We start from the raw sequence: 27,478 nt of genomic DNA on the forward strand, positions 1-27,478 counted from the left end.
GAAAGATGATAAATATGTGTTTGAACAGTACTACTTGAGACGCCAGATGAGGGCTCAAAAAACTATATGAGGATTTTGTTTTGCATGGAGAAGGATCTAAGTGTGGAATCTGAAACATCACATTCCAAACAGGTCTGACATCCAGCTCATGTTTGTGAGCCCTGAGCTACAGTTTCCTTAAGCAATTTAGGGCTTAGGTCATTTCCAGCTAAAGAGAAGGGGCAAATTGGTGTTATAAAGACATCATGTTCTCCAATCCACGATCTAATCTCTGAAATCACTGAGGTTAGAAAATGATGTAATAGTTGGGAATGTTCAAAAGAATGCCCTGGCTACCCTTTGATCTCAAAACAAAGAACCACTAGGTAGATTTCACTTTTCATTACTTAAATCTTAAACATTAAAGGCTTCCATAACAAAGCAGTTCTCCTAGGCCATGCAGAGAGTGGAACATTTGAAAGAAGCAGCCTTTGCTCCAGCTTCCAGTGATTTTTGAAAAAATCATATGGAAACCACAATAATGGTTTGTTGGCTGACCTCTTCGGTATCAGCTTACATGTGAGATTCAGGTGGGTAGCTGTGTTGGGCTGAAGCAGCAGCACAAATCTGAGTCCAGGGGCACCTTTAAGGCATCAATGAAAATCCAGAACAACATTTTGCTAGTTTTAAAGGTGCCAATGGACTCAAACTGCATTCATGTGAGGTTTTACAAACATTTCCTTTTCCATGTTTGAAAGAGAGAAATCCCTATTTCTCCCCTTTCCGATGGTACTTACATGTGCCATGATTTCTAATGGCATAAAAATAGGCGCCTACAACATCAAAGGCTGCTTCTGCCACAGTAGCCTTAGTAGCAAGGCCTCCTTAACCTCTCAGTGGCCAGGAGTCATGAATCAGTCCCCTGCAGACAGAACACGGAGCTTTAAAACAAAACAAAAAAAAAAACAGCCTAACACCTGTTTCCCCTCTTTGTTTGGGAATACTGCAGTCATACTTGCGGGATTTGTGTTAAGGAACCACAATCAACCCTGGAATATCGGTTATTGTTTCAGACAAAATCACCAAGAAAAGCAAGAGGTATGAAACACATTTGAATGTATACGGGATGGAAAAAAATATCAATACTTTTCAAGATGTGTTAGCATCATGCCTTGCTTGCATGCTCAGAACAGCAGTAGGGAAGACGCCATCTGTCCGGATGAAGTGTGGGTTGAGTTCACACCATAAGTTACATAAGCCAAAACCAGTTACCTTTTCAGTGGGTTTGGCATGTGGAGCTGGATGGGTGTATGGGTTAGCGTTGATTCAATACACAGCATGTCAAACCATGCCTCTGTTCATCTCCGAGGACTTCAAGGGTCCACCATCAATCCCAAATCCTCTAAAGTAACAGAGGTGGGAGGAGTACCTAAAAACTCTTTGAGGAATATGGTCTTTCCCTCTCCCAAATCAAATGTTCCATCTCCAACAGGGTGCAATCAAGTTACTTTTTTGCCTTAGGCCGAAAACCCAGCAGCTCAGTTCAGCTGCCCTTCTGATGCCGACAGATGGCAAATGGAAATGAAGTTAGAATTCGCAATCTGATCATTCTCATACCCTACTGTTCAATGAACAAAGATGACAGATTAGAAGTTACGTGAACACATTATTTTATATATTCATCAATAAAACAAGACGGGGAGTAGGAAAAGACTGAAATCTTACGCTAAGCATGGGCCGCTGACAGCCATGAAAACTTGTTTCAGAAGAAGAAAAATGGTACAACAGGATGAAAAATGTTGTTCCGATAACAATGTCTCCAAGAAATACATACATCATGTGCTCAACAACCAAAAAATGTCCTGTGGGGACTAATTTTCTTTTACATAGGCAAGGAGGCAGATTTTAAAGTGAAGATTTCTTGGGGGAAGCTTAACAACCCCCAAACATTTAAAAATAAAATGGGGGAGGGGTGCAGTCCACCCATGGTAGTGTCCCCACATGGACAAACATTGCAGAGGAAAAACTCTGGATAGAATTTTGCGTTTTCAAAGTCAACCCAACATGGTGCCCAAAAACCTATGGTGCAAAAACGAGGTAAGTTGGGGGGGGGAAGCATGAGCAGAGGGGGAAAGGTGACTTTGCAGAGGATGTGAGGGAGGGAGAAAAGAATGGGTGAAGCATGAGACTGGAGGAGGAAAGACTAAGCAGGTAGGCAGGAGAGAAGATCAGACCAGGAGATTACTGGGTGGAGTGGGATAAAACAGCAAGTACATGTAAGGGAAGGAAAGAACAGGATTTCCTTTTCCCTATATAAAGCATTGTGTGTGCATTAATTATTCTCAGATCATATATTAAACACGGGAGTGAAAAACAGGATAATTTACTCCTCTAAAAATAGTGAAGGAAGCGGGCAGAATGAAAAAGGGACAAAGAGTTCTTTCCAAAAAATTCCCAGGCACGCTTATTAGAAGGGGGTGGGGAACTTGGGGGGAAAAAAACAGCCCAATAAATTGAAGTCACAGGTTTGGAGGCGTATTATATTGGAAACAAGGTACTCTCCTGATATGCCAGTAAAAAATGACAGTTTAATTTTTTTTTCCTGAGGTCATTACAAACTTGGCAGACAAATGAACAAAATCCAAGCTTTTGATCATGAGCCACTTTGGCCTAACACAACTCTTTTAATGGTCCAACCAACTGCCATCACAGGTGTGAAATGTGCGTGGTGAGAGCTCTCTCATTCAAAACCTCTTTGCAGGAGTAATAGTAACAGCTTCTTTAAAATGATGAGTAAAGCATACCTACTAGCCAATATATCTTCCATTGTTGCATCCTAACTTAATTTAGCACATCCAGGTTGGGACTATAGGCAGGTGGAAGGAAAGCACTTAATTTAATCTACATCAAAATACAACATGGCATCAGAAGTAACTCTCACGTGGGCTCATAAATCAGCAGTTGTAGCTAGGATGCAGAATTTTTACCTCCTCCCCCCAAATAACCTATAGGGGGGAAACTGGGAGAGGGCTCACTCCAAAATGGGAAAGGAATGTTTGAACAGTTTGTATGTATATATCTACAGAAAACAGAAGACATTTCAAACCCAATCCCCACTGACCTATGAACCAAATTCTCTTTCATCCCTGTACAAATAAAGATTTCATTGAACTTTTCACTCACAGGGGTTTTGACTTGGTATGCTTGGCCAAAAATATCTCAGAGGCCTTTCTATGTTGTTACATGCTTTAACAAAGTTGGCTGCATTTCAGAGGTCTTCTATAGATGCAGTTACTGGTGAAGTGGTTCTGAATCCGTTTGGGCAAGAGAAGGGAATGTCAAAAGTGTATTTTGCTCGTCACAGTCTTCATGTGACACCGTGTTATACGAAGAGCTTGATTCACAAACCCATTAAACTGGGGTCCGTTTGCATCTCGAGCCTGAAAATATGCACGCTGATTTAACTGAAAATTTAAGAAAGAACTTTCAACCTTGGTCATGGTGGTCTATGGCAGAGCAGTATGTATAAAACACAACAAATGTTCAAGCACAGGTCTTTGTAAGGGGGGCAGCAGCCAGTATCCCAAAAATTTCCTTATGTGTCCCTAATCATTAAAGCTTGTAAGACATGTTTGAAAGCTTTTAGCTGATGCCTTGCAAAGACCCAGAAAAGAACCCACAAAGATATATACAAACTTTCTTTTACATTTGCATCTTATCTTATATACAGGTTAGAAATCGTATGTTCCTGCCAGTCAAAAGCAGCCAACCAGCATATCCTTTTCTCCCCTCCTTCTTTAAAGATGCAGTGCAGTCAGCATCAGTAAAGATACCTTGAATGCAGTATCCTGGCTTCAGGGTTTAGTAGGGATTGTTATGTACACTAATGTCACACCATGCCACATTACACTGATGCCATAAAGCAAATTACACTGGTGCAATGTAGTGTGTGAAGTCATATACCTAAAGCAGCTGCTCCGAACTGCAAAGACCACTTGCCAGGCAAAGAAATATATACATGGGCTCATGGTGTATAATCACCTGCCACAACCTTTTTAGTAATCATAGCACCCACTATGATGGCACAGACTTGACTACCAGCTGGCAGTAAGCAGCTACAAGAATTCTGCCATCAGCGTAGCAGGAAAAACCTGTCCCATATGCTTTACACAAGATGTCATGCCACCAGTGCTAAAGCAAGCCAATGTGCTTTTTGGACCATCAAACCTAAGGCAGCTCATCGTGGCCTTTAAAAATGGCCCATTTTTGGATGCCCACTAAGGAATGCAAAAACAAGGAGAGCTAATTGGGCACTTGGCTGAGCTCTAGATTTCAGATGTTGTGCCATGGATAACAGCATTCCCTTCCCTCACACCCTCCAGGCATGTTTTCTCAGCTATTCACTATTCAGTCCTACCACATTTCTTTCTTCTTGCCACTGAAAAGACAAAAGTGTAAAAGATTCCAAATTCTGAACATTTCTGCGGGAACCAAACATCCTCGAGGAATAGCGGGCATATTGCGAATGGCTGTGAAATATGAAAAATCTGTATCTTGAACAATTATACTGAGTTTAAGTAAACTTATACTGTTTTTACATTGCTTTTAATAACTAAGACTAAAAAAAATAAAAAAAAATTTAGAAAATTAAATTTGTCTGAGCGGTCTCATAATCAAAATAATAAAATAAAGCTACCCCTAAGAGAATAAAAAGAGTTTAAAAAACCCAAGTCAATTAAGCCAATAAAAAACAGGCCAAGGCATAAAAGGGCATAAAACAACACAACATAAGCTTTGACTACCATAACATAAGCCTAGGTAAAGAGAAATGTTTTGGCCTGGTGCTTAAAGTACTGGAGATGTCAGGCAAGCCTCAAGGGGAAAAGCATTTCAAAGGACAGGTGCCACCACTGAAGGATTCCCCCCCTCCGTTAGCACCTGACTTACCTCTGAAGGAAAAGCAGAGAGAACAGGGCTTGGTAATAGGATCTTAACTGGTAGGCTACAGAAGATGGAAGGAGATGGTCCTACTCTGGTCCCAATCCATTTAGGGCCTTGTGAAAAAGAACCAGCATTTTGAATTTTAATCACAGAATCATAGAGTTGGAAGGGGCCATACAGGCATCTAGTCCAACCCTCTACTCAACGCAGGATCAGCCCAAAGCATCCTAAAGCATCCAAGAAAAGTGTGTATCCAACTTTTGCTTGAAGACTGCCAGTGAGAACTACTCTAATTTTTTTTCCTGATATCTAGCCTATATCATTGTCCTTGTAGTTTAAACCCATTACTGCTCGTCCTTTCCTCTGCAGCCAATGGAAACAGCATCCTGCCCTCCTCCAAGCGACAACCTTTCAAATACTTAAAGAGGGCTATCAAAAATACATGGGCAGCCAGTATAGAACTCACAACAGCAATAATGCTGTCCTTCTACCTAGTCCCTGACAATAATCCAACTGCTATACTCTTGACCAACTAAAGTTTCCAGACAGATTTCAAAGGCAGCCCCAAGCTGAGTACACTACAGTAATCTAACCTGGATGTAATCAGAGCATGGATGATCATAGCCAACTGTGCTTTGAGTATGGCATATCTGATGAAGCTGACAAAAAGTGCTATAAACCACAAAGGATACTAAGCTCCAGTGGTAGTCCTATTTCCAGCAGGACTCCCTTATCCATCAGCCTGCCCTTTCAAAGTGGATGCGGTCATCTCCAGGACATTGCTGACCCATCAGTCCTTGAGCAAGTCTGTCACTGACCAAGAGTAGCTCAGCCTTGTCTAAACTAGGCCTCAGTTTATTGATCAATGAATCAGTACGTTCTCCAGGAACTTATCCTGGACTTCCACACTCACCTCACACAGCTGTTAGGGAGAGCTGAGTGTCACCCACTGGGTGTCACTCATTCCAAACTCCTGGATGATCTTTCCCAGGAGTTTCATGTAGAGGTTAAATATTAGGGGGACAAAACAGATCCCCGTGAGACCTCATAACATAGGCTGATGTGAGGCAGAGCAGCAGTCCCTCAGCACTACCTTCTGAGAAAAGCAGAAACACCAACATGTGGCTCTCCACACTCCCAGCCCACATAGCCTCCTCAGATGGGGAACCATTTTTTTAATTTTTTACATTTATATACCGTGCCCTCCCCTGATGCTACCCCAAACCACTCATATTTACAGGAGAATCAATGGGGACACTCCCTTGCCAAAGACTATTGGGGCAACTAAGATAAATGAAAACAGATTCTACCAATCAGAAGTAGTAGGAGTCTTAATTTGTACCGAGACTTTCATCTAAGAAACACTCATTCATAATCTTTTACAGAAAACAGGTTGAAAGCAGACTGATCAAAGAGAGGCTGGCAAACGGTTTTTTAATAGTTGCATTTTGCAAAACACCCTTTTATTTTTGGCTTCTCTCAACGTGCAATATGGCTTCTTTAAGATTCTATACTATGTACCCTTCCTACAAGCAGCTGCAGTGTATTTCTTTAGACTAGGGCGTTGGCTGCAATAGCAAAAGGTCATCATTGTGCCATCAAGCTTGTTACAACAGGCAATGCTCAGACTTTCGCATGCTGGTTCTATCGTCCTGGATAGGGCTTAGAGCAGAGCCAACACTGGCATTTTAAAGGTTGCAAATAGCAGTATATGGAACCAACAGCGTATCTCCAAGGGAGCTGCAGGAAAGGATTCCTGCAACTGTTTCCAGGGGTAGTCAAACTGCGGGCCTCCAGATGTCCATGGACTACAATTCCCATGAGCCCCTGCCAGCATTCGCTGGCAGGGGCTCATGGGAAATGTAGTCCATGGACATCTGGAGGCCCGCAGTTTGACTACCCCTGGCATAGACAGACCGATAAAGACTCCTGCAGCTGCTTGCATAGACAGAGCTAACTGAACTGCTTAAAATGTCTGAAGGCAGCGCATGGCAGCCAGGATAGCAAGGGGGGGGAGGGGGGAGTCCTGTTATGTTGTTAAATGGGATCGATTTAGACTAGCAATTCACAAGAATGGATGGCCATTTTATGAAATAAAAACTGCACTGCTGCAGCAGCCGTCAGTCACCTTCACACTCTTGTCTCTGTTGTGAAAAAAAAATCAGTAATGAGATTACATCCCATTTTAGACATTTCTGAGGATATTCTCCGCACCAATAAACCAGATAGGAGCTCAAAGCACTTTTCTTTAAAGAAAAAATTAAATCCGTATGCTATTAATCATTCATGCTGCTAACGGAAGGCGGTGGTTACAGAACTGATTTTTTCCCCCTCCCAAAAAAGGGGGCTGTTTGGATTTAGTGCATTTTCCTCCCCTATCAAAAATTAGTGGCTCAAGGATCAGTGAGGGGGTCTGTATCAGGGATGTACCCCTGGCAGTCGGAAGTAGCTCACATCTGGAATCAGCAAGAAGCGCTGTGCCAAAATCGGTCAGCTATCCAGAAATAGTTCTTGTGTATTGAAGGAATTATTATCCTTCCTGAGGAGGAGAAGTGCTCTTCGCACCATTAGAAGAGAGATGCCATCTTTTGTTATACCAGGGTCTGCTAAGGACGCCTATCCCAAAAGCCTACAAGGTGGTGTACGGTATGTGCAGTGTCTGTTCTAAGCAGGCTGATCAGCTTGCTGTGCTACTCTACTCATTGGAAGGTAGCACTTCTGCAGTTTTCAAACTTCTTACTTTCAAGGAGCCCAGACACTGCCTTATCCGCCAATGAACCCTGTGTGGCATTGAAATTTCTGTTGCATGTTGTAGCACCCACACTCAATTCACACAAGGAACTGGTGCTGGGCCTTCCCTTGCTCTGCAGAACATACCCAATATTCTCCCTGCAGCTATTCATCAGAGGGGGAAAATCTCTCTCCTTTGGAAGCTTGAAAGGGTTTCTCAATTATCTGCGGTTCCCTAGAATTCTGTTTGAAAGCCACTGAAGGAGGTCATCAATATAGCCTAGTTACAGCAGGAAAACTGAAATTGGTGGCAAGTTCCTGGAAGGTATATAATTTAGTCTTACCACTCTATCAGCTAGAGCCCTACAACTACTGGAAAATCCAGACAATTGTCTATTGTTCGCTGTGAGTTGAGCAGTTTTGTTTTTCTTAAAGGGGGGGAAAAAAGATATTACCATGCAGAAGCAAAACCTGAAAGCTGAAACCACATAATAGAGTTGCGTCTATTTCTGTTAACGTGTCACCCATTGTGTCATTTTTCCGGTTGACTACTATGGCAATTCTAATGGCTTCAGGATGAAGGGTAGATTCCAGCATTATTACATTCCCATTAAGGAGAAGAATTTACTCTTTTCACTGCACTTTTTGATTTCAAATGAAGACCTTGCCATTTCTTGTTTCAACAAGGGGAAGTACACACCACCCATCACCTGTGTCCATTTTGGATTATATTCTAGATACCACTTGAATTCAAACAGTGGGTTGCAACCTACCACTAAATCTTGAAGACTGAATCATAGAATGTTGGAAGGGGCCATCTAGTTCAATCAGCTTCCATGTCCCGAGGGCCAATAGAATAATGGAATCGTAGAGCTGGAAGGGGCCATATGGACAATCTAGTCCAACCCCCTGCTCAATGCAGGATCAGCCTAAAGCATCCATGATGAGTATCTGTCCAGCTGCTGCTTAAAGGCTGCCAATAATGCTCACCTTAGGCAGCCGATTCCACTGCTGTACTACTGTTACCTAGCCTGTACAGTTCTAGACACAGTTTAAACCCATTTGTGTGGGTCCTCTCCTCTGCTGCCAACAGGAACCACTCCTTGCTTTCCTCCAAGTGACAACCTTTCCAATACTTAAAAAGAGCACTCATGTCCACTATCAACCTCCTCTTTCCAGGATGAACATTTCCAAGTCCCTCAACCTTTCCTCACAGGGCTTGGTCCGCAGGCCCTGGACCATCCTCTCCTCTGTACCCTCTCAATTTTGTCCACATCCTTTTAAAGTGAGGCCTCCAGACAAGTGCTTAAAAGTTAAACCAGCAGACCTTTACTAGAAAAGCACTAGAGAATGCAGGTGAAAGGGCTGATAAACCTAAACATTAGGTCAAGTGTTACAGACTGGAAGTCAAGGCGAGTTCTCAGTATGGAAAGGATGAAGACTGCATCTTTATTGTATTGGCTTCTATATTGAATCCAGATTTAATATTAAATGCAGTTTATAAGTTTTATAAGCATGTTCAAAGTACTCTGAAATTGGGGATAGAGCTGGGAGTGCTAGGCTTTGCTATTTGATCAACACACAGCTGGTGGTGACTTGCTTAAGGATTATTGCAAATCAAGCTCACTGCTGGGCTTCCATCAGTTGACTATTTGCCCCACGCTAAGGATAATTACTTGAATATAGAACCATTTGGTTTTATGGCCTTTTGGTGGCTTCTCACTCTGATAGTGAACAATGAATAATAAGTGCTGCAATCACAGAACTGGAAGATTACCAAGTCAAATGAACCACTCATTCACCCGTTAGTAACACACTTCCTCGGGCCACCTCCCAGATCCAGCGCACTTGGGCAAATAGCTCATCATGCCATGCAACCAGCCCAAGCCATATGCATTGAGAGAGAGGTAACTCAAGATGATCAGTATCCTGGGTGTAAACTGCACGGAGCTTTTATTTCCCAGGTTGATTCAGTCCCTGCCCTCTACACAGAATGCGATTTCCGTTTGGATTTGGGGCGATTTAAATTTTCCTTCTGCAGCAAGAAGGATTGATCCGGAGTCACACTACCTTTATTGTGCGATACCTTGGAGTGCTTTTAACCCTCAATATTTTTCAAATCCGGATTGGGAAAGCAAGCTCCATGGTAAAGAACCTCTGATAGGCCACACCTGCTCATGTGACAAGCTTGCCTTAAAGGAGAAGCCCCTAATTTCTCTCAACTTCTGTTGGTCCTGGAATTTTATTTCCCTTCTCTGCCTTTTTTGATCTTCTCCCCCTCCCCCCAAGAAAAGAAAGAGGCTCCCTGCTTGGCTCCTCTCTCCCCCCCCCCCCGTTCAAGAAAAGAAAGAAAGAGGCTTGGTTCCCCCCCCCCCATTCTGAACTACCCTAACCACATGCAGAACACTTTCCTTTTCCAATGGGGAGGGGGGGAGAGGAAGACCCAAGTTCAAAGCGATCTGGATTCAACAGGATTGACAATGGAATAAACAAAGTAAGTGCAGACTCTGCCCTAGTCTACACAAAAGGTCTCCTGATAAAAGCAGATAACCCATTCAGTGTGCCTAGATGTAAATTCTGAACTGTGCCATCCACACACATGCTTTTTAAACTCTCAATTCCAACACCTGGGCTCAATTTCTGATCACGGCAGCAGGTTTCTTGCATTACTAAGGAAGGAGCTTGTACAGACAGCTGATTTAATTTGTTTTTCTTAAGTCAAGCAGCCAGAGTATGTCTCAAGCTCTAAAGAAAAGTGGTTTATTGCGTAACACATTGCCTCTCACAGTTACTTACCAGGCTGTAGCCAAGCCAAGAGTAAAAAAAAAAACCCCAAACTGTACCTTTGCAGCAATCTCGGAACTTTCCACAAAACCACACAATGACTTAAATAATTATTGCTGGCACACTACAAATCATGAAGCAAAGACATGTAATAGAGGGAAATAAGCTTCTCTTGTTTAAAGACAGTGGCTTTATTATATTACCAAACATTAATACAGTAACTGGGCCACACATTGAGATTTCAGACTCAAGCCTCTCCAGCAATTTTCAGGAACACACACTGCAGGCCTGGATTTGGGTGCAGCTGTGCAGAGTCCAGCACGATCATGACATCTGGGGTAAAGGGATGCAGCACTGGTCCAGATTCTCTTCATGTTTTCATGAAGATCAACAGACTTCTGCGCCCGTCCTGTGCCTATGAGATGACCAAGCTAAGGAGATTTAATAGGAGGCACCCTGCCAATGGTTGAAAACCTGTTTGAGCCACAGGAAGAGGCCATGGCTCAGTGGCAAACCACCTTCTTCGCATGCAGAAAGTTCCAATTTCAATCCCTGGCATCTCAATGTAGTAGGAAATGTAAAAGATTTCCACAGGAGACTCTGAGGAGCCAGCCAGCTTTCAGAATCTCCAGCCAAAATGCTCAGTTTATATATATAATGTGAAAAACCTCTACTTGCAATGCTGGATAAATCACTGGTACTGCTACCACTGCTGCAATATAAGGTTTATTTTTAACATTTGTTTTGCCCTTTTTAATGTCACAATTGATGGCTTCTGTTTTAAGTACCATTGAGACTATTGTGCATAATAGAGAAGCATAATGTTCATTATGTATGGAGACATACACAGAGTGCCTTTTGTGTATATAAGTGTATGGAGGGGCTCACAGATCTGTGCAGAGCTTTCACTGAGTTCCTCAGAAACAGCCACAGTAGAATCCTCAGCCTTAACCACCAAATGCAAATTAAATGCACAAGGTATGGATGATCTCTGTGTGTCTTCTTAGGTAAATGCTGAGAATTAAAAGCATGTTATCAGACCTGCAATCAAACCAGCTGCCTGTATGCTACATGCAGTCATCAGTGTGGGATGGGATTCTCAAATGGAAGCCAAGGACAAGCATCCACATCAAAAACCCTCAGCAAGGGGTCTTACTTGCATGTACATGCTTGCATTTCTAATACATCAAAATGACAGGCTTCAAACAACATTTGGAAAGTTTATTGGATCTATTTAGCCTGAAAATAAAATATTTAAAAAAACTTGAATCAGTTTTTGAACATTAAGCTAGGGACTCAAAAGTTACATATTGTAAACAATAAAATGGTTTAAGAAAAAACAACCTTGCATTTCTTATTCTGATGCAGTTTATGGGAAATGGAGAACAATCTTAAAACAACTCTCCAGCATTTTTAAAATAATCCCAGGACTTCCCTGATGTTTGCTACAGAAGAAACAAAGCAAAGATACATGACGATGTAGAGTTACAATGTGTTGCCTAGGGTAAAAAGGCTGCCTGATGTGTCTCTGGAAGAAAGCAGAATAAGAACAATGAAACATGACAAATTACTGGCATTAACTTTGAAGGACAAGCAATTCACCTCCACCTGTGCAGTGGAAGCAAGCAATCCAGCCACACCAAGTACAAAAACCTGCCCTCAGTAGAGGTGGATTATATAGTTTCCTGTTCTGGTCTCAGCTCTTCCATAGACTCAAAGAGACGCAACCTCCAGGGTTATCTAGTTCAACCACCTGCACAATGTAGGAACTCTCAACTACCTGCCTACCCACAGTGACCCCAATTTCATGCTAGAGGAAGGCAATTCTGTTCAATCTGCATACCGAGTACCATGCATTGTCAACACTCTAATACAGCAGAAGCTACTTCATTGCGTCTCTCTCCTTGAGTCACTGCTTTGCATGTGCCTCTCCTTCCGTTCCAGAGGCGTGAAATGTAGTGATTTACGCAGAAACACAGAGGCCAGGTTCCTCTTTAGGAGAGATAATTCTTACTCATAATGGAGCAATCCTATTTCCAGAATGTCTATCTCCAATTTTAATGGGGGAGGTGTGTCTCTCCCAGTTAGAACACACTCATGTGGCACTTCATGATCATCTAAAGTGGGCTGGTAGTCTTATCCCCATACAGCAAATGCAGGAATTGAAATAGAGCGATTAAAGTGAGTGTCATACTGCTGACTTTAAAGCACAGACTTCGATCAGCCTAGTACCGAACAAGAACCTGCTTAAGAGAAACAGCAGGAAGTATGTGCTCTGTGCCTTCGGACAAAGAAAAGCTGTTTTTTTGTACCCCATTTTTTATTACTCAAAAGAGTCTTAAAGTGGCTTAGAATCGCCATTTTGTACCCCATTTTGCTGGGTGCCATGAAACTGCAGCCACAGCACATTACAGACGCAAGGTAAACCACCTACTGCTGGCTAGGACCAAAAAAGAAGAAGAAAGGACAGAATTGGCACTAGTTTTGGAAACTTGCTCAGCCCACCTACTTCTTCCTTCAGCTTTGTGTGGAGACTAAACAAACTTTCACCCACACTGCTTGGTCGATATTTACTCAGAAGTAAGCATGGCTGAACTCAGGGGGATTTATTCTCAGGTAGGAGCGTTTTAGCTGCACATCTACAGAAGCCAGAAGAGAATCCTCTTCCACTCACTGTAGTACAAGGGGGCTATATTATGTAAGCCTTTTCCTGTTCTGTCATCCCTATTTCTGTGTGTTTGCTCCTGGACATGAGTGGATGCTACTTGGTATTCCTCTGAACTCCCACTCCAAGTGATGTTTGTCTAGTTCAGGGGTAGTCAAACTGCGGCCCTCCAGATGTCCATGGACTACAATTCCTAGGAGCCCCCTGCCAGCGAATGCGAATGCTGGCAGGAGGCTCCTGGGAATTGTAGTCCATGGACATCTGGAGGGCCGCAGTTTGACTACCCCTGGTCTAGTTAGTACTTAACACAGTCGGGTATGTATTCAATATCTAATGATACAGGAGCCAGCCTGTGAAGGCTTCTTGCTTCTAGTTATTCACCTCTCTCTGATTTAATGTATAGCCTGTATAGACCAGACTTTTGAATTTCTGCTTACTTGGCAGCCTGTGACTCATTTCCAACATAACATGAAACTATGGGTATTTTATGACGCACCAGATTTAAACTCATCGTTTACATGCTTTAACTAGCATTGTTTTTATTACATTCTCTTGAGGCCTGGGAATATGTCACCAGGATGTCTTTGTTCGTATTATGACACGTAACCCTAGGGAAGACTAAGCAAACGTGAGAGAAAACATCTGGAAATTGGAAGACACCTGATTTGTGGTTCTTCTCCCCTCCCCCATACACACACCTTCTGTTGATGTGCCACAAATTACTAACGTCAGCGTAAGTGGGGAAAAGGCTAATGAACATTTTTGTGTCCTAATCATTTTTTTGTGAAATTGCCTACGCCTAGCCCTGCAATCACAGGAACAATGATGGCCATGCGGCTTGGATGTTCGAGGTGCAGAGGAGGAATGATGCCTGTTCAGTCCATCTCAGCCGATTGGTTCAAATACCAGTAGGCAACAAGATGCTGTACAGATGCATTATTGAGGCTGGTCCTGACACTGGATTATACTCTTAAAGGTTCGAGTATAGGGCTGGCAGAAATGCAGCAGACTTTGTTAATCTCAGGGAGGGTATCTGGAAATTTTGTTCATCTCAGGGAGGGTATGATACAGGTCCTATACCCGCTTCAGTTGGTGGCCCCCATTGCTGCAAAGTTTAGAATAGCTGTTGTTTTACAACATCTATATTCTGTGACCTTAGAGTAGGAAAAGCCCTCTGTCCTAAATCTTAATCCTTGGATCATATGTTAGTGAGGTTGTTGTCCTATGTTTGCAGTATACCACAATGGCATTCCCCCCCCCCCGCCTTTGTGTTTCAATCAACAGTCAACTGTAGGGGCACTTTGTATATAAAGCTAATTTCTTTAAATAATAAGCTTGAAAAGTCATCTGGAGCCAGTGAACATTTATTTTTTAACACGCCTATAACTTAAAAATGGCCAAACCAATTTAAACCAAATTGGATAATAAAGAAAAAAAGCTCCTTGGCTGAGCTCCTGTATGCCAAGTTCCAGCCTAGAATGAATTTTTATGACTGAATTATAAACCCCTTAGAAATGAAGGCTTAAAATGGAAATGTTGACAGACCTTTAACTACAAAAGCACTATAACGTGTTCTGTGCTCTAAAATATAATTAAAGGCTTAAATATTGTTTAATAGCAGCCACTTCCAGTAACCTGGAAGCTTAATCATTCTTACAGCTAGGATTCATTATGGCCTTTAGGAACCAGTTGAGACCCACATGCTCCACTGTGTCCACACAAGTACTTGTTTGTCAAATGCAAATTATTCTGGAGAGCTTTCCAAATCCTTTCCTTTTCTGAGTAAGAGGCAACCCATTTGATGGCATTCTGCTGTGCATGTGTCACGAAATCTTAAAGCCTATATACCTTGGAGAGCCAGCTTGGTGTAGTGGTTAAGAGTTGCAACTTCTAATCTGAACAGGGTTGGATTCCCCACTCCTTCATGTACAGCCAGCTGAGTGACCTTGGGCCAGTCACAGTTCTCTGAGCTCTCTCAACCTCACCTACTACGGGGTGTTTTTTGTGGGGAGAGGAATGGAATGGGGGGGGGGATTTAAGCTGCCACATTCTCACCAGCTGTGTCCTTCCCTACCTTCTCTGTACTCCTTTAGAATTAAAGATTATGAGAAGGACTTGCATGGGGCATCCCATTTAAGCTTCCCTTGCTATTCCCTTTCCCCCTTCCCTGGCAGCCCCCACAGTGTCTCCCCTGTTCCTGGTTTCTTCTCTGTCACGCCCAACAACCTACTTTATCTTCTCCCATTTTTAGCTTTCCTTCCCTCCATTCCTCTTGCAGCCTCTACTCAGGAAATCTATGGCCCAGCTGTGTGGCAGCCACAGGCCTGCGTTGTACAAAGAGGAACCTGCAAAGACTTGCAGGGGGTACCTCACTTTCTTCATATGCCCCTCCCTACATTATTTCCTCTTTCCCTTCTCATGCAAAGTCCCACAGCCTCTCCTATATCCCTGTTTCTTTTTTATCCTTTCCACCCATAAACTGACCTTTTATCGGCTATACTGATATTTACTTCATTTAGAACCCACTTTCTCCTCAATGGCAAGCCAAACTAGCTGACATAATTTTTCTGTACAATCCTGTGTGGTGGTACAATCCTGACCCAAAGTGAACCAGTGAGCTTTGACAGCAGAGTGGCTGTTCAAACCTGGCTCTCTCAGATCCTATAATGAAACTAAGCACTACAATCACACTGGCTTCCATTGAGCAGAAGCAAGAAGCCAGGCCGGGTCATGCAAGTCACAGCAAATCACCACAAGGTTGCTGCCCTCCCTGGTCTCAATGGGCCCTCCCCCAAAAGACCAAAACAGTCTTGGAAAGGGCATTGACTCCCCGCTGTTTTCCTGACTGACACCAAGGCTTGCTGTTGTGGCTTCTAGCAACCTTCGCGCCTGTTCATAGCTCCGTTCTGGATTAAGGTACCCTCTGATCTGAGAATTAAGATACATTGATAAGATGGGGGCCTGCGGTGGAACTGCAGGAACTGCAAATGATATAGAAATCCCTTCTTTCCTCTTAATATATCCGCCTAGTCTTCAATTATCAGGGGCTTACAAAGCCCCCCCTGCCCCCCTTTCTTTGACCCTCAGCTGCTGCTGCTGACATTGTCACTCTTCTGAAGCATTGCCAATAGTCCTCATGGTGCTTCTGGGTGCCTGTACCCATGTTGGGGGCATTTACAGAGTGATCTTTTTCTGCACACCTGCAAAATGCAAAACTGGTAAGTCCCCTGAGCAAGTAGAAGTAGCCTTTTGGGGCAGCTCTACCTTCTTTATCCACAGAACAGTCAGCCAGTTTACTATGATATATCTTTTACTGGTTTAAGAATATGCAACTACTGGAGGTTCAGTAAAAAACCTTTAATGATTACACATATCACGATATAACCATATGTAAGCACTATGGACAGGAAACTAGAGCCACTATGTGGCTCAGGGTGAGGAGGAGGATGTTGCAGCTGGCTTGGGGAGGGGCCACTGATCTTACCTGTCCTGGCCTCAATCAAAGACCTGGTGGAAGAGCTCTGCAGAACTGAGACAGGTCCTGCAGAGCCCTCAGCTCTCCCAGAAACCCATTCCACCAGGTTGGGGGCAGGACTGAAAAAGCCCTGACCCTGGTTGAGGGCAGGGGAACCTCCTTCAGGTTGTGGATCTCCAGCAGATTAACACCCCCTAACAAAGTGCCCGACAGGTTAGCAAACCACCGACTGAACTGTACTGTGCTTTTAAATGGCTTTCTTTAGAGAACCATACACAACCCAATCCATATCACGCTACGCTTTTTAAAAGGCCCTCCAATTCCAAACACAATATGCCACAGGGCACAAGAATGCTCCTCAGTGGGTAGGAAGAAGCATAAAGCCTCAGTCTTCAGAAGGCAGGTGAGGACAGTTTTATTTAGTCTTGCATTTTGTTTGATTTTGCTTTTGTTATTGGCAGTTCAATTTTGAGTTTTTAAACTGTGGCCATTATGAGTTTTATAATTATTGTTTTTACTGTGATTCCCCTAATTTTTTATTTGTATAATAAGCTGCCTTCTGTTCTGCAAGAGAGTAGCTGGCTAATAAATATTTTAAATACTTAAATAGCACAATAAAGCCCATTTGGGAATACACTAAGATGTGTAGACTGGGAGGGTGGGTTGGGAGGGAATCCCAGCTGTCTATGACTGAATGAAAACAAATAGAAGAAGTTAGGGGAATAATGACAAGGTTTTTATGAACAACACAGATATGATAAAATCAGAGTCCAGTAGCACCTTTAAGACCAACAAAGATTTATTCAAGGCATGAGCTTTCGAGTGCAAGCACCCTTCGTCAGACTATGATCTTCTTACATGACACTACTGGACTCTGCTTTTATTGTGCTACTTCAGACCAACACGGCTACTCATTTGAATCTACAGATATGACAGAAGATGCACAAACAGATCTGCGGATAAAAATTGTTAATAGCCGTCATAGGAGCTGGGGGCAGGGGGAGATTTAACCATCCCAACCACCATTTTCCAAATTGACCCCCTTAATGTTTATATCAAATCTTGACAAAAAACAGTTTTTAGCTCCAACAGTCAGCTTAAGCATCTAGGCACCAGACACAATGTTTTAGCCTTTAATAATATTTTCTCATGATTATGCCACAAAACCTACTGTTAAGCACATCATAGTTTATTATATATATTTAATATGACAAAAGAGTTGCAGTACATAAATAATACATAAATAAATGATGGTAACCATGGCTGATGCCATAACAAAAGCCTAATAATAAATCATTGCTGAAAATACTAAGTGCTGCAATTAAATGTCCAGGTGTCATGGTGACCTGGGATTTGTGAACCTCAGCTTACACCTGAGACAGTGCTTAGGGGTAAAAAGGCAAAAGCTAAATCAGGAATCTTATGGGGGGGGGGCAACTAAACTCCTGCAGCACCAATCTAGTCCCACCATCAATAGCTACCATTAAGCAACATGGAGAACTTTCCACTGCAGTGCCTAGTTTGGGCCCTTGGGCTTTTCATAAGATTTTTTGTACAGGCCACCAAAATACTGTAGGCTTCTAACAGAGGACCAATAGTTGGCAAGCTTAAACTCAGTATGTGAACAAGTACATATCAAAAGGTCTTAAAACTCCTTTTTATGCCAATCGGAATGAGTATAACCCCAATTTCAATGTTCAGTAACCCTCCCTCCCCACTTAATTCAGCGCAGATGGGACAAGATGCAAGGCTGTGTGCTTGAAAGCACCAGCCTGCTGAAGAGGAGGGCTTTCCTGCAATCACATGCTTTGCCGCTTAAAGTCAAAGACAACAAGGGCAGACCACCACTGGAAAGCCGACTGAGGGAAGGAGAGGGCACCTTCCCCCCTCCTCTCAATCTTTTAATACAAGAGCTTGTGTAACAGGAATAATCTATATTGGTTTGTATTATACCAGCTATAAAACACACCTTGGCTTCAGTGCCATGTTTAACCAATCACAGGAGCCATTTGTTGGCTCATATATTACAAAGCAATAGAGATTTAAGGGATAATGGTTATAGTGGCAGAGTATACAAAGCAATAAACTACTTTTGAGGTTGGTTAAATGCCAAGTGATGCTGAGGCTTCGGTGCCATAAACATTATTTCTATTATATGACAAGATAAGAGGATACAATAAAGCACAAAGAAGGGGAGTCGTTTTCTGGCCTCGTGCAGGTTCTGAGCTTTTGATTTCTTGGACTTTCTACAGATGACACTCTGAGTAGCACAAGCTTAAGGGGAATAAATTGTCCAAGTGGTAGGTTTAAAAAGCAGACAATTGTTTGAGGAAATGGCTTGTATAAAAGTAGTGATGCGATCAAACTCTAAGTGGTGATTTGTGGCAGGTATTAAAAACTGAAATGTTCCAATTTTTTCCCCCTTGATACCTGTCTAAATTCTCTGCCTTGCAGCATATAGTCAGTGTTATTGCACCACCTATTAAAAAAAAGATTCTCTAGTACAAAGCAGCTGTACCGGATAAGGCATACTAACGACAGTCTTCTACTTTAAATACATTATAATGCTACCTGCAAATGCCATGTGTTTGGAATTTAATAAAGTGGGTGGAAATGGAGAGGAATGCATATAATAAACTATGAACCACTATATTTTGCAACAGCTAGGCTGGGATGGAATTGCTCCTTTCCACTGGGAACTTACAACGTCCCTCTTTACTGAGCCGATTTGATATTGTAGTTTTAGAGTGCTGCGGAATACACGGAAACACCTAGTAAGCCTGTGACAAAATTCTGAAGTGAGCCAAGACACCGTATATACTTGCATATAAGCTTAGGCACCTTATTTTACCACAAAATCTGGGCAAACTTATTGACTAGCATATAAGCCGAAGGTGGGAAATGCTCCATCATCACATACTCCCCCCCACACACAAATACAGAAAAATCATGAAGATGAATAGCTGCTGGGTTTTGTACCCCGCTTTTCACTAACCAAAAGAATCTCAAAGCGGCTTACAATTGCCTTCCCTTCTCCTCTTGAGGCCAGACACCCTGAGAGAGCTCTAACAGAACTGCTCTGTGAGAAGAGCTCTGGCAGGAGAACCAAACAGTGGCCCCCAAGCCAGCAAACCTGTGCAGAACAACAGTACCCGAAGTTGGCAACCTACTACAACAAGTACAACAGCTACCAAACTGGGAGAATGGACAACTCTAACTACAATTGCAGTGACCTCCCAGAACAAAACACTGAAATAAATAACTGTAAAACTGAACACTGAAAGAAAGAACTGTGAAAATCAACTTATAAAAGAAACACAACCTCAAGAAGAAAAGGCAAACAATGCTGCCCCTCAGATAAAAAAAAGAAAGAAACACTAGGAAACACTGTCTATATTGTTTATACTGTTACATTGTTATATAGTTACAACCATTAGTTATTATTGTAAAGTTATTCACATGTTTATAGACTGTTTTATGTATTGTTGTTTGTTCCCCTGAGCCTCCGGGGAGGGCGGTATATAAATATAATAAATAAAATAAAATAAAAAATAAAAATAAAAAATAGGAGGAAGAAACCCTCAGTCAAACCATTCATGTCCTACAAGCTGCCAGAGCAAGCTCAGCTTGCAGTACACAATTGCAAAAGGCAACGCAATGATTGGCTGACTGGAGCAGGCTTTTATTTCAATTACGGTATATAAGCCGAGGAGGGCTTTTTCAGTGTGAAAAAAGGTGCTGAAACTAGGCTTATACGCAAGTATATAAGGTATCATGGCCATTCCAGGGGACTGCATTGAAAATATCTAATCTGGACTTCCACTCTTAGCCAAATGACTGTGCAGAAACCCAAAGCACAGTACCCAGCTCAGTGGATTTTACCCATCACTTTAGTCATAGGTAGCTGTACCCTGAAGAGTGGACATGCAATAACTCATTGGGAACAAAAGTCAGATTGAATCCCTATCCCTGCTGTGGCCGTTTGGTTGTCTGAAATGGTTATTAGTCCTTTTCTCCAGTGAGAGCAATTTTATGCCCCCGAGACAGCTAATACAAGAGTGTATTTCAGTGGTCTAATGAGAAGGTTGCATCATTATACAATTTTAGTCAATACTTTTCCTGCTTTAACAACATCACTAACATTTATTGCTCACATTCAGCTCAACCAAGGGTGCATTTTATTATCTCTGTGAGCATTTTAAAGAGCTTTAGAAAATCATTTGGAGAACCACCGGGGGCGGGGGGATGCCCAGTACCTTCATCAACAGGGCTATTTGAACTTGACGCTTTCAGTCAAAGTCTAGAACTGCTGTTTATAAGATGTTTTGATTTGTGGTGTAGATACCACAGCATAAAACACACGTATTATTGCACCAAGGATATGAAACTGTAACGTCTCCTTACAAAGTATGTATAACTGAAGACTCATTATTACCATCCGTATCTAATGTTGAAGAGGCAATTTCATAAGAATTACAGTCCTAAGCAAAAACTCTGCAGCACATTTGTGCATTTTTGATGCAATTTATGGAGTCTACACATTATTGTCACAGACACTGTGAATGATAAATGCAGCTGATAGATGTACACATTGGCCTCTGCCAGGGCTTCTTCGACCCTGTCCCCAGCCTGGTGGAACACTCTCCCAAGAGAGATCATGGCCTTGCGGGACACAAAAGAGTTCTACAGCAGTGGTCCCCAACCACCGGGCTGTGGCTTGGCACCGGGCTGCGGCTCCCTCTCCCCCCCCCCCGCAGTGAGAAACTTCCCAGGCCGCAAGTTTGCGGCCCGGCAAGCGTCTTTCTGTGGGGGGGGGGGGAGAGGGAAGCGCGGCAGGTTCGCGCATGCGTGTTTGTGCCATGCACGGCTACAAACACGCATGCACGGCTGCAAATGCACATGCACAAAAGTGCAGCGCATGCGCGTTTGCAACCATACATGGAGCAAGCACAGACTTGCCACACATGCGTGTTTGCGCATGGGCTGCCACGCATGCGCAGCGCCCGGATCGCCCTCCCCCCACTGGTCCACAGCCTGAAAAAGGTTGTGGACCACTGTTCTACAGCAGTGGTCCCCAACCTTTTTATCACCGGGGACCACTCAACACTTGACAATTTTACTGGGGGGGCCAGGGGGGTGAAGTAAAGGGCCAGGGGGAGGGGGGAGAAGGCGTCCTTCGCGGCCCACCTCCAATTAGTCGACGGACCACATGTGGCCCGCGGCCCACAGGTTGGGGATCGCTATTCTACAGGACCTGCAAGACAGACCTGTTCTATCAGGCCTATGGCTGAGGCCTATAAAGACCGCATATGACCTAGCCTCCCTACATAAGCATAAATGATAACATATTAATGCCCTCTCAACATCAAAGCACCCCACAACACCCTCCTGTCCTATCAGGGAAAAAGCAATGAGTTCTGATTGCTTTTAATGCAGACCGATTTTAAAATGTTCATGAAGTTTAGTTATTTTATTAAATTATGTTGTTAGATGCCCTGAGCCCTGAGGAAGGGTGGCAAAGAAATTTGAAAACAATTCAATGGATTTCTTATTCTAGAAATTTGCTACTATGGGCCATAGTTAGAGTCAGAGCTTTTAAGACAAACATTAAGAAAAAGCTTCTTATATAATCACTGAACAGGCCGCCTCCAACGCAAGGATGGAAGGGTATTTGCCTGATGACATGCTGCTACAAGGCAGGGAACGGACTCAGTGAGCTGCTGGACCCATGTCCTCTCGGCTCTACTGTTTTAAGGTGTGATGTACTTGAAATAATCCTGGTTGGATTCAACCAGTCCCCACCCCATTACCAGTGTGGGTCCATGCTGCACTTGTGCATTACTTTGAATCTTTTCTCAGTTGATTCTCACCTTTTAATGATAATAAAAAGATGGGAATTAAGCATGTGAAAAAAAAGATGCAGTTTTGGATTCGGCCAGAACAATTTGGCCAAACTTGAAATGCACAAATACCTCTTCACCTTTTCAGATTCGGCCGAACCTGAAAAGTTTCAGGGCTTCTTGTGTATAGGCTTCTGTTCGCCACCACTACCCCTTTCCCAGGCTGCAGTGTCTCTGCTGTCTTAAGAAGGAGAGGGGAAGACAGCACCCATCAAATAGCTGATGACAGCAACCCAGCTGGGGGGAGGGATTTAAAGAGAGGGGGTGGGGCACCTGTTTGGCACACTGGCTTTTCCTATTAAATGCTTGCCCCACCTTTGCAGGCAAGCCTAAGAAAGTGTGTGTGTGTGGGGGGGAGCATTTAAATAGCTGATTCAGACAATTCGAATGCAGGGAATAGGTGTTTCGCCTCAGATGAGCCAAAAAAGTACCCGAATCAGCATTGATTCAGGTATTTTTGGCTTTTCAGAGCTAAACTGCCCATGCCTAGTGAGAATCAACTGGAGAAAGGACTCTAGGAAACACACAAGTACAAGACAGACTCAAAATGTCACCCTAGTTACAGCTAGTTAAGATTTCTATAATTTACCCAGAAACATTGAAACCTTACTTGATCTGTTCTGCTCTTAAAGACCTAGTTCTACTCTTAGCTCTTACAATTTGGATTCTGTGCAGCTTCCATTGGGAATAAAGAGATTGTGTAAAAGTCTCTTCCAAAAATGTTTTCCTTCAATTGGTGGTGCTTTTGGAAATGACTTCTATACAGAATTTGCAAGATGAAAATGTTACCCATGCAGCTGTATCGAGTTTTTAAGAGAAGAATTCGTTAGGATACTGGATTCTTACTAGCTTCTACTCACGTGTCCTTCCTGCAAAACCCACCAGACAAAATGAGCTCTAATGTTAGGTCTTCCATGTATGCGCCTTCCTTAGAAATGTTCTAATGTGCTCCCACAAAGGAAACTGTATTCTGAGAAACCTTGCACCTATTTGTTCTCTTGTGATTCTAACATTCTATTTTAACCAGGTAAGTCATAGTGGCCTGTTATCTCTTGGAAGACTGATGTCATAGCTGCTCTGGTAACCACTGACTGATGTTCTACAGCTGAGCAACAGCTTTTGACTAGGCAGCTCAGTGCTAGATGGTGACGTGAGAGGCCATAGGTTCTGTAGAAATCTTTATTAAATTAAACCATGTATACTGATTCAGCCGCTCAGAAGCCTTATAAAGACAAAAAACATATCTTGTTTACTACAATATCTTTTAAATGTAAGGTTACACACTTATCTTTTTAAAATGAAGCTAGGATTCCTCGAATACTACAAGGTCCATGCTTAGTATTACACTAAATCCTTGGCATAGGATCACCCCCGCCCCCCCCCCCCACACACACACACACACACTCTTCCCTTCCAACAGACATTCTTGTTGAGCAACCAGTTCAGAGCAGGGGGGGGGGGAGATGGAAAGACTTGTCACCTGTCCTCTTAGAAAAGAAACCAGATAAACGACCTTCAGCAGAATCTTTTTTAAAAGAAGTATATGCAGCACATTTAGAACTCAGCTGTGTCACACCAGGCTTACTGCTGGGAAGTGATCATGTACAGAATCCAAAAATAACAGTCATTAAAGACCTAGCAACCAAAAACATGTTTACAGGCCCATTAAAAGCCCACTAGTTTGGATTATAGAGCAAAGGGGACAGTAAGATCGGTTTTAGATTTTCGCTTGATCGCCACAGCACTTTTGGGAAAAGTGTAAAATGGAAGGAATTCGTAAAGGAGCAGTCGACTGACAGCACAACATGTACACGCTTCTCGCCAAACACCACAGTAGTGAGTGGCAAATTTGTATTTGGGACAGTTTTTCCCCCGAGATTGGAGAGAAAAAGACTGCCAGCCATTCTTCTCAGTTTGCATTTTGAACTGAGCTTACTAACTCTTGCACCAGTAAAACGAGTCCTTGGCTTGTATGCAGTTACACTGTGTGGTGTTTCACAAATAGCAAATCGAGATTACGCTGTATCAGATTTTCAGGAAAGGTGACAGCAGAAGATAACCATATTTTTTTCTGTCAGAGTTAGGAGCCTAGTTGAGCAGAGGGGTACCAAAGGATCCAAGTTCAGCCTATTGTTCCTAAAGTTAATATCTTAACTTCATAACTTGATACATATGAAGAAACAAACTCCATCTTTAAAATGTTATGCTCAGTATGGAATGCTCCCTCAAATGGCCATACTTAAGGTAAGTAGCAAATTAGTTTCTGGTTATTCTGGACATTAAAGACTCTATCATTTGAGTTTTCTTCTTCCTTTTGCACAATAAGAAGGTCGGGGAGAATGAAAGGCTCGTCTCTAAATGAAGAAAGGAATGCTCCAACTTGAATACACCATTCTGAAGACTGTTCAACACTCCAGTCTGCAAACATGTTTCCAGGGGGCTGACACAGTGGACGCCATAATATCTAAAAAGCAGATAAAAGGTAAAGGTATCCCCTGTGCAAGCACCAAGTCATGTCTGACCCTTGGGGTGACGCCCTCCAGCGTTTTCATGGCAGACTCAATACGGGGTGGCCTTGCCAGTACCTTCCCCAGTCATTATCATTTTACCCCCCAGCAGCAAGATGGGTACTCATTTTACTGACCTCGGAAGGATGGAAGGCTGAGTCAACCTTGAGCCAGCTGCTGGGATCGAACTCCCAGCCTCATGGGCAGAGCTTTCAGACTGCATGTCTGCTGCCTTACCACTCTGCGCCACAAGAGGCTCATACATATTTGCAAATACACAGACACATGTTAATGAGCAGTGTTTGTGTATCTGCAGATGTGCATCCTCTTTTAGAACAGTCACTGGGAAACTGGCCTCATGGACATGCTGGAAACACTCTTGCTACACAAAATGTAAAATGCCCTGACTCTTCTGCAATATCTTGTGGCCAAAATGAGAGCTTGTGAGTCAAGCCACAGTGTTAACTGTTGCATTTGAGTGAGCTCTTGCATGTCAAGTTTCTTAGCATGGATTGAGCCATTACATCTCCCGCCTGTGAAAAAAAATCCCTAAGAGGGTGACCCCATTTTATAGGGTAGCAGTAGCTTCCATGAGTGTTGCAGCTGCGGAGGCTGGGGAGGGAGTGAAGGAAACCCCAGCAAACAGAAGCAAATTGCTGCCAGTCACTAAATGATTGTCTCAGGTTCAGATGTCACATTTGCACATTCAACCAATCAGATTGGTTCACGCAGATAAAAACATGTAATGGTTGAGCTGACCCAGCTGTTTGTTGTGCAGATTAGAAGGGAACCAATCCATGAAAAACCACACTATACTTGCAGGCCCCTCTAACTCCCACAAATATAGACAAACTAAGCCCTGGCAAATTAAACACAACCTTCAATGTTTTTGTTTTTGAATTTCAGGACCAAAAATAAAAAGCAAATGCTGAAACGCGTTTGCTACTCTCATTGCTGCAAACAAAAAAAGGCACTTTAAGGGGAGCACAGTTCTAAGCTACTTTCCTGAGGGAGAGGTCTTTGCATGAAAAAGCTATCCCCGCAAGGAGCAAAGCCCCTCATGTGTGATGCACAGAGACCACCAAGTAAACTCTGTGTTTTCATTCACAGGTGGGAGATTTTGCAGGACAGCAGCTGAGAAGGCAATTTAACAGACATGCAAGTCATCCATAGTGCTCTGCCCGGAGCCATATGGGAGGGCAGCATAAAAATAAAATAAAATAAATAATTTTAATGGCTTTTGTCTTTCACAGCTTTTCCCTTGTATTACGGCATTTGTTAAAGAATAGTATTACAAGGAAGATGCAATGTGTTTTGCACATACCACAAGAAGGCTTAGTCTCATGTGTTTTTTCAAGCCAGTTTTGCTAACAGGTTAATTCCATAAACATTTACTTAAGAACAGACCTAACAGCATTCAATGGAACTTCTACTTATGGATGTCGACTGCAGCCTACGTGGTAGTTTCTGCTGTGCACTTACTTACTTGCCCAGAGCTACAAAGAATGGGCAGTATAAAAATCCAAATAAATGAAAGATTATATTAATGAATAAATCAATAATTATGCTGAAGTCCACGTTACTATTTTTCAATGCGTGGTGTGCTCCATTATGCAAACGGATGAACATAAAGCAGTGCCAGTTCTGGCATGGGATGCATATATGCCGCCCTTTTGGTCTTGGGTTCCTCATCACATACAATGGCACCATGCATATAAAACATCACAAAATTCAGTGTACAGAAATGCCCAGCTGACTGCAAAGACAGTTAAGAAAATTCACTGCCCTAGCTCAATCAGTTACTTATCTCCCGTGAATAAGAATATTTCTCCATTTGAAAATGAAATTGTTCAGTTGCAAATGAAAAAGCAATCTATGCCCATAAATGATTAAAACTAACAGAAAGAGGACCAAGCCACAGAAATGCAGTCCCTGAAGCTCTAGTTTAAATGCTTGTGGCAACAGCATCACAATCTAAACAGATTTTGAAGATGGCAAACACACTACATGGCATAGCTGACAAGATTGTCAGACAAGGAGCTGGGAAACCCAAGTTCAACCCCCACATCTGCCCTAAACCTTGCTAAATGAGCATGGGCCAGTCTCAGCCTAATCCACCTCACAGGGTTATCGTAAGGATAAAATGGAGGAAAAGATATGAAGCATGCTGTCCTGAGCTCCTTGGATGAAGGGCAAGATAGAACTGCACCAAAATAAATACATTTTTAAAATGTGACATGTGACCTAACAGGGTAATGCTTCTTTGGTTAAATAAGCCCTGAAAGAGACATTCCGTGTTGTTATCAAACAGTAATCGGTATGAAGTTGGTCCCCTCTGAACTCTATGAATATTATGGGATGAGGGGGAATCAGCAGAATACCAACACAGCTCAGAAGCCAGGCGATTTTCATTACTTCGGAGCCCTTGCACTTGCTCGTAACCTGGATTTACACACTGGAAATCCTCCGATCTGATTACCTCCAGTGATCACGTAAA

General features: G+C 42.8%; 1 protein-coding gene and 1 long non-coding RNA gene across 8 annotated transcripts in view; one reads left to right on the top strand and one right to left on the bottom strand.

Annotated features, from left to right (window-relative positions):
- The window catches only part of ATF7 (activating transcription factor 7), a 115,959-nt gene that overhangs the window by 58,848 nt on the left and 29,633 nt on the right, over positions 1–27,478 (bottom strand). The window contains exon 1 of one of the 7 annotated variants that reach the window (XM_077329039.1): positions 23,335–23,647. The exons of 4 other annotated variants lie outside the window; for them this stretch is intronic. The gene's annotated coding sequence lies outside the window, so the exon portion shown is untranslated. Of the gene's footprint in view, positions 1–23,320; positions 23,648–27,478 lie in introns of those variants that run through there. 2 more of the 7 variants (XM_077329038.1, XM_077329040.1) reach the window with 2 other exon arrangements.
- On the top strand, positions 23,875–26,397 carry LOC143833336 (uncharacterized). Its single transcript, XR_013229594.1, has 3 exons — positions 23,875–24,718; positions 24,804–24,956; positions 26,092–26,397. It is a non-coding gene; the product is annotated as an uncharacterized LOC143833336 (long non-coding RNA).

The sequence above is a fragment of the Paroedura picta genome, chromosome 3, assembly GCF_049243985.1.
Source record: "Paroedura picta isolate Pp20150507F chromosome 3, Ppicta_v3.0, whole genome shotgun sequence".
Taxonomy (NCBI): Eukaryota; Metazoa; Chordata; class Lepidosauria; order Squamata; family Gekkonidae; genus Paroedura; species Paroedura picta.